Raw genomic sequence first — 8,628 nt, forward strand, 5'->3', positions numbered from 1 at the left:
TAGGTGTTGCCCAGAGGCTTAAAAGAAACTCTTCATGAACTGTTGATATAATTTTTGTATGAAAGATGACTTCTCAATTCTTGGATTAACACGTGGCTAGGTGCTGGGGATATAAAGACAGAATAACCATGGACCCTCTCTGACATAGTTCCAGACCAGTGATTTCCAAATTTGGCCACCCATTCAAATTACCTGCAGTGATTTTAGAAAGTATTGGTGCTCAAATCCCACCCCTGGTCAACGAAGTCAGATCCCTGGTTGTAGGGCTCAGGCCCTGGCATGATTTCCAAAGCTTCCTGGGTGATTCTAACATGGGGCTGGAAATGACAACCGGATCCTGTCTCCTCCCTGTGTGATCACCGGCCCAGCAGCACTGGCCTCACTTTGGAACTAGTCAGAAATGCAGAATGTCAGGTCTCACCCAAACCTACTGCGTCAGAAACCGTATTTAAACAACATCCCTGGAGACTCCCATGCACACTGAAGTTTGTGAAGCCCTGCTCTAGATAATGGTGTTTATTGCCATGGAGAACAGGTGCTCCTGGCAATGGGAAGGAGGGGTTCAGAGGTCCTGGGCCCCATGTCGGAGCCTCTTCTGAGCTGGCAGGGACCATGGTGAGTCTGCAGCTGGGCACGTGGGAAAGGCCACCGGCAGGTGTGGGTGAGGTGAGGAATGCTTTGCTGAGTGGATGGAGGCTGCATGGTTGGATATATTGCATGGGGAGGAGCTGGGGTGAAGCTGTGTCCCCAAGGGGTCCAGCCACACAGCACAGGGGCTGGAAGTGCTGACATGTGCTGCCTTCAGCTGATTTGCTTATCCGATCCCTATGGACTCGTCACCTTAGTTTCCTAAGTGAGGGTCCTACAAAACGTTGGCATTCGGTCTAATCTGGGCTTATTTAAACAAGCATATCCCTTTAGATAAGAAACTTCTCTTCCAGAAATATAATCATGTACACCACTGTCTATAAGGGTGATTATCACAGCCATTTTCAATAATGGTGAAAAACTGGAACTACTTCAAATGCCCAAAAACAGAGAATGGGCTAAATAAGTTATGGTATATTTAGTTCACCCATAAATTAAAATAGTCTGTGTAGCCGTTATAACTGATGTAACAGCTGGATATTTAATGACATCAGAAACCGTTCGCCATGTATTATGTGGAAAGAACAGGTTACAGAGCTGTAAGTATAGTGTGATCCCAACTGGGGGGAAATACAGTAAATTAGATGGATTATGGATAGGGAGGAGATGAAAAGCTTGAGGGATATACCCCAAGATGGTAAGCATATTGGGATTAGAGGCAATTTTAACTTTCTTCTTTGCCATTACTAACTTTGTAAATTTCCTACAATGTCTATGTGACAGTTTACAGATGTAAAGAGAAACCCCTGTAAATTCCTTACACAGGAGCCGTGGACACCTTCATCTGCCCCATTAGCTGAGGGCCCTTCTCAGGATGGGGCAGGCCCTTTCTCATTTCTTCTGGGTGATCCCGAGGCCCTGCTTCCTAAGGTTTTCCTGCTCCCTCGCTCCCAGTCTGCGTCCCTCTGTCCTCACAGGCCAGGGAGCCTGAGGCAGGGCAGCCCCGATGGCCAGGCGGCTGCCTTCACGCGCCCAGTGCTCTCTCACGCGCCCAGAGGCCCACAGCCTTCAGCTGCATCAAGAACACAGTTTACTCTAAAGTGACAGGGGAATTTTCAATTTCCTAAAACCCATTTCTGTCAACACTCGCTGCTAAATATTTTATGCCCTCTGGTCCTGTGGCACCTTGGGGACCTGCTTGCCCAGACCTTTCTGCCTGTCATTATGATGAAAAGATGACTCCCTGATGAGTGGGTAGGGAGGGGGGGGGGAGATGGGGCCAGGCCAGGGAGAGGGGGTGGAGAGAGGGGGATGAAGGAAGGGTGAGTGCTTCGCTGCTCTCTCCTTTACAGCCCCGTGTGCAGAGGGACCTGGGAGGGAAGCTGTGCTCTTGGAGCCAGTCCTGGCTGTCCCAGTGTCCAGGTGATGTCCTGGACCAGACCAAGTGCCCACGCTTCTCTGATCTCACCTCCCTGTTAGTGACGACCACGCTGAGGCTTCATTTCCCATCACCCACACGGAGGGAGGAGCCTTCATACCGTGGCCCCTCCAGCTCCCATGTTCTGTGGTCCTGAGGGGACATGGAGCCCCTCTCCTGTCCTCCCCAGCTGCTGTGCCCTTACAAGGCACTTTGAGGTGACTGCCTTATTGCAGAGTGATTTGCTTCAAAAACTGGATTGTCAAATGAATGAACAAATAAACGACTGTGAAGGGCATAGAGAGAGTGAGGGATTTGGGGCCAGGACACCTCGAGTCCTCTCTCAGCTCCACAATTCCTACAGCTGTGATCTTACTCGAGTTACTTAAATACTTTGAACTGCTTTCCCCCTATGTAAATGCAGGTAATAAATATTACATAAAGTGAGTGTGAGAATCAAACAAGACAATGTACAAGGCAGCCCTTAGCAAATTATAAAGGGAATGAATAGTTACAGCCTATTGCTAGCTGGCCGGCACTGTGCTAGGTAATTGATGTACATCAATTCATTTTCACATCCCTGGTGGAGCCTAGCCTGGGGCTCTGCATTTATAACTGCATTTTCTGTCACCACGCCTCGGTGTCCTGATCTGTAAAATGGGATTGATAATAGCTAGCTCCTGGGATTATTTTGACAGCTAAACAGGAAAAGTGGAACAGTACCCATCTCCGTGTCCCCGTTTCTAAATGTGTGCGGAACAGAATAGGTCCTCGGGCAATCATTTTGGACCTTAAATCCAGAGTTATCCTCTGTGTCTGTGGTGGCTGCAGCCAGCTGAGCTGAGAACCAATCTCCTGTTGTGAACAGGTGACACCTTTTGTTCCTTCTGCACTCTCTGCCTACCTCTAGGTTCTCCTGGGGTCTGGTCTTCATGTCCTCCCAGAGCAGCTGGTCTGAGTTCCCTGGTTCTGTTCTTTGCTCTCTTGCCCCTGAGCTGTGTTCTTAGCTCTCTGGCTTCCCTCCCTAGTCCCCATGGACGGTGAGGTAGCTGGGTGTTTATAACAGAGGAGGCTCTGAGAACGGAAGCCAGTGCCCCCTGCCCATATGTGCATATAAAAATACATGCCTGTGTCTGGAGCATTTGGCCAACAGAATTCCACGCTTAGATTCCACGGTCAGAGTAGGGAGGACCAGGGACATAAAGATTTCTTGTTCAGGATTTCTGAATCGCAATGTGGGTTTCCCCCCTCTGCTATATGGCAGTTGTCCTCCAAGCCTTTGCTCTGGCTGCTTGGCAGTACCTCTATCTAAAGTGAAATAATTTCCCCATGTGTGGATTGAAAATTTTTGGCATCCGGTGCTGGCTGGTGGAGGGTCCGTCCTAAGAGTTGAAAATACTTGCACACACATCCTCAGGCCGTGGCAGCTTCCTGCCTGGGCAATCTCCAGGCTGGCTCACAGACTGGAGAGGGAAACTGCAGCCAGCAAGGGAAGCTCGCCAAACTGGGAAGACGAGCAGCATAGAACAGACTCCATTCTGGAGTGTGACCATCTCAGCAGCTGACGCAGAGGGAAATCATATCTGCATCCAACAGGGATATGACGAGGGTGTGGGGACCTGTGCAGCAGCTCTGGGGCTCTGGGAAAGGGGTTCTGTGACACACATCTGTAACCGAGGTAGGCATGAGCCATGAGGCCTCCCAGCCTCTGCCGCCTGCTGGGCACCAGGGAGTGGGTCCACGGGCAGTGGAATAGGGCCTGTGTGCAGGCTTCCCTAGCAGTGAGGGGATTTAACAAGCTAAGTGTGGCTATTGCTGACACCAATTTGCAATTAAAGGTAACTCCAGCCTCCTGTTTCCTTGGTTTTGCTCATGCTGGCAAAATGGATGCTCACCGATTAAGCACTGGTCAGGCCTTGACAAGGGATCTAGCAATAAAGGACACATCCCTGACCAAGTCATTGCAGGACAAATTACAGACATGCTGAATAGCTGTCACCTGTGTCTTCCTCTGGTCTACACTAGGTTCCTTGTGCTACCTGCAAAGGTCCAAACCCTTTTCTGTGGACCTTCGCCAACTGACCCTAAATCATGCTTCCAGTTTCAACTCCTGTTACTATTTCCTTACAAGAACCCTATGCTCAGGCATTCAATTTCCTGATACTCATTGAATGTCTGGGCCCATTAACATCTCTGTATCTTCACACATGCTGCACCCTTTGTGTGAAATGTCTCCATTCTTCCTCGACACCCAGCAAACCCCTATCCAACCTTCAACACCTGGCACAAATGTCCCCTCCTTTGAGAAAGTGGGCCCTAAGACTTCTGCTGCTTGATCATCTCTGAAGTGCCAAGCAGTGCTAGGAGCCTCACAGGCATTGCTTTCTGTGTTCTTAAAGCAATCCTGCCTGGCTGATGTCCATTTTACAGATGTGAAAAATGAGGCTCCAAAGACCTCAGAAACTTGTTCAAAGATACTCAGATGATGAGTGGCAAAGCCAGGATTCAGTCAATCAATCAATTAATTAATCACCAAATACTGGTTGTGTTCCTACTGTGTATCAGGCACCCTGGTTATAGTGGAGGAAAGGGTGGATGGAATTCCTGTCCTCCTATTTAGAAGGAGAACAGACAATGTGTAAGTAGCTGTGTTTCCAAAGCGGGAAGTCAGGTGGCCATGGATTTAAATTCACAGTGTGCATCTCTGCTGCCTTTGAGGCTTTCTGGGACAGCTGCCCTCTGCCACCACTTGTTACCCCTGGTGGTGAACTCCCAGGGCGAGAAGCTGTGCCCTATTCATCTCTGTGTCCTGAGTGTTATGCACAGACCCAGCTCCAAGAGTGTGCTCTTAAAAGGCTTGTGTGATGTAAGATCAATGGCCAGCGGGCTGCCTGGGTGCCAGGCGAGAGGCTGAGCGTGCGGACCCAGGGCCCTGGCAGACACAGCATTCTCCTTACCTGAGAAATATCCATGACAGAATCACAGCTGAGGGGCCGGGCCGAGGTCAGGTCATTGGAGCCCAGGAGGGTGGAGATGACCCCATTCTGGTCAATGCGTCTGATCATGGTGCCATCCACGAAGTAAATCAGCCCCGACTTGTCCACCGTGATGCCTGGGGCAGAGAACACTCAGGGTTAGAGGTGGTCACAACCCATCTACTCATGGAGCTTGTGGGATGACAGAGAACCTCCTCTCCATGATTTGATTGGCTCTTCCGCACATCATTCATTCCTCTTCTAAAGATGAGGAGACACGCCAGAGGTGTGGAGTGGCTTGTTCAGAGTAGGGACAAGAACCCGAGTCTTGAGATTCCCCTCCATCTTGCTGCCTCTGGGGATTTTTACCTACCACCTGACCCATCCACAAACACTGGACTCATCCCTTCTGGGGGCTTGTAAAACACCAGATGTAGCAGTAAGGAGGATCTTTTTTCAATATCAAAAATGTGAATTATTTAAATTAACCTACTTCTGAAGACCTGTAATTAAATCATACTAACCACATCTTCTTTTTGGTAATAATTTTTCTTTCCTTCCAAGATAATCATCTTTCATGTTTTTCTATTACTACTCTAGTTTCATTGGTCATCACAGAAGTAGAGAGCCCCTCAAAAGAATCCTTTGGATTTGTATAGAGAATATTGGTGAAGTTCATTTCTAAAAGAGGCACGTTGAAGAGAGGAGTCAAAATTCTGACTAAAAATCATCTGCTCCATTTGCTAGACTGTCCCAGACTGTCTCACCCTGCTGACTTCCTCCCTGACCAGCCGTGTGACCTTGGGCTAACCACTGGAAAGCTCTAGATTTGTGTCTCAGCTGCTCAACGAAGAAATTGTTCTAAATCTGCATTTCCCACTCTTGGATGTGCGTGCAAACCCCCTGGGAGTTTGCTAAGATGCACCCCCAGGCAGCTGTTGAGAAAATGTCTGTGGAGCCTGAGCAGGTATCTTTGTGTTTGACAAGCACCTTGGGTAATAATGATAGAAATCAAAGTTTGAAAACCTCTCTAGTCAGTCAGTACTTCTTAACCAGAGATGTGCCACAGAATTACCTGAAGAGTTTTTTCGACATATACCTGCTTGGCCTCACTCTGGGAAATACTAAGTCAGGGGGTGGCTGGAACAAGGACGAAGGCTTGTTTAAAAAATGCTCACGGTTAGTATTGACTTCCACCTCAGGTCCAGAATCACTGACGTTAGACACACCCCTCCTAAACGGGGGATGGCTCAGGGTGCTGGGGCTGAGCCACTGGCAAGACACGCCCTCGTGCCCCTAGGGAATGACAAGCCTGAGAGGGTTCATGATGAAATAAAAGAGACTCTGTGTTTTGTTCTCCTCAGTTTTCTCTGGGGAAGGAACTGAAAGAAGGGTCTGAAGAAGCTCCACAGAGGTGGAGACACTTGAAGTATCAAGCTTTCCAGTGGTATAGCCTTGGGTGAGTCACTCCCCTTCCAATTCTCAGTTTCCTCATCCATAAAGTGGGGATAACACACCTGGCTTGTAATCGTTAGCCCTCCATAATTATTAGTGACTTATCATTAGGAGAACCTGGCCAGCAATTTGTGAGTTTTAAGGCCCTTGCTCTCAGGGTCCACGTGTCTGTGACAGGTCAGAGGGTGGTTTTAGATACCAAGGGCTTCTGAGAGAGCCAAGGCCACAGGAGCAGTAGTTCCTTCTTCCCCCTCCTGGGCTGTTCAGGGCTGGAGAGTGATTTCATACCGAGGACCAGGCAGCCTCAAGGCGGGACGCCTGTCTTTGGTCCCTGCCTAGAATGTGAACGAATTACATTCTTCAAGTACCGAGACAGGAGTTTTCTTATCTGCCTGGCTATGCTGTCTCTCCTTCCATCTGCTAGGACTGATGAGTGCTCCATGAACAATTGGGTTTCTTGTTTACAAAATTGGCTGCACAGGCTAATAGAAGTAATCTGTCCTCTAATTAATTACTTCATTTTGTCTTCTTTTGTTGTGCTAAATAGATGAACAGCTTTTCTTCTCCCTGTTACAGAGTGTCTGCATATTGTGGCATCCTTGTCATTTCTATTTGGGTTAATCACAGGCTTTTGGGCAATTTCACTGTCACTATATCTGTGTGTAGTGTGTGTGTGTGTGTGTGTGTGTGTGTGTGTGTGTGTGTGTGTAGGGTGGAGAACACACCTATGTAGAGCAGGGATTTTCAACAGGTGAGCTGCAAGATTTTTTAAAACATGCAATACCTTACTATTTAGTCAGGGGCACTGACCTCTTTTCCCTTAGATTGTCAAATGAAAAAATGACAACAGCCACCATAACAACAGCTATCTGTCTGGTATAAATGAATTAAAATTATATCTTTTTTTGTCAGATTGGCAAAAAAATATAATACATTTTTTGGTGTGCCACAGAATTTTAGTAATTAGTTTATGTGTGCCATGAAATGAAAAGGTTGAAAATCACTGCTGTAGAGCAACTGAGAAAGACTCGGAGAGAGTAAAAAATATCAGAAAAAAAATCCCTGGTTTTCATTCATAGAGTAAAATGTTGCAACTGAAAGGGGGTCTCAGGGATCATTTAGCCCAATCTGCTCATTTACCAATGGGGACACTGAGGCCCAAGGAGTGGCAGAGCAAAACCACAGTGCAGGGTCCCTAAGTGTAAGCTCTTTCCACCCTATGCTACCCTTTTAGTATTAGGAAATCATATTTAGGAGGAAGATTAACCACAGATGTCATAATATCTATCTCACAGAGTTCCCACCTGACCACTGCAGGTATGTGGTAGAGATATAGAATCCTTCTATATAATAAAAGGGTAATATGCAAATTGGCCCTAACAGCAGAACGACTGGGAATGACTGGTCACTATGACACACACTGACCACCAGGGGGCAGATGCTCAATGCAGGAGCTGTCCCCTGGTGGTAAGTGTGCTCCCACAGGGGGAGCTCTGCTCAGCCACAAGCCAGGCTGATGGCTGCCAGCACAGTGGTAGAGGCAGGAGCCTCTCCCGCCTCCTCAGCAGCAGTAAGGATATCTGACTGCAGCTTAGGCCGGCTCCCTGCTGGCAAGTGGACATCCCCTGAGGGCTGCCGGGCTGCCAGAGAGATGTCTGACTGCCAGCTTGGGCCCAACCCCTCAGGGAGCGGGCCTAAGCCAGCAGATGGACATACTCCGAGGGGTCCCAGACTGCAAGAGGGCATAGGCCGGGCTGAGGGACCCCCCCCCCCAAGTGCACAAATTTATATGAGGGGATGTCATATAACACAATACAATATACTATAATAATTACAATAGGAATCCCCGTTTATGGGATGTTTATTATGTGACTGATACCATTGTACTAAGCATTAACATTCCTGATAATATTTAATGTGTATGACAACTCTACAGTATCTCTCTCTATTTCATAGATGAGCGAAATAAAGCTCAGAGAGGTTAAGCAACCCACCCAAAGTCACTAGGCTAGTAGGTGGCAATGACCGAATTTGAATACAGGACTGTCTGTTTTCACTAGCATCTAATGGCTTTGATTTGAACCAGGCCCTGAAATCTGGCACTATTTACTAATACAATCACTCATGGCATTTTTACAGGTTATCACATGCAATATATTAATTTTGACCCTCAGAATGATCCTATGGGGTGGA

Source organism: Myotis nattereri (genome assembly GCF_964212035.1).
Source record: "Myotis nattereri genome assembly, chromosome: 9".
NCBI lineage: Eukaryota > Metazoa > Chordata > Mammalia > Chiroptera > Vespertilionidae > Myotis > Myotis nattereri.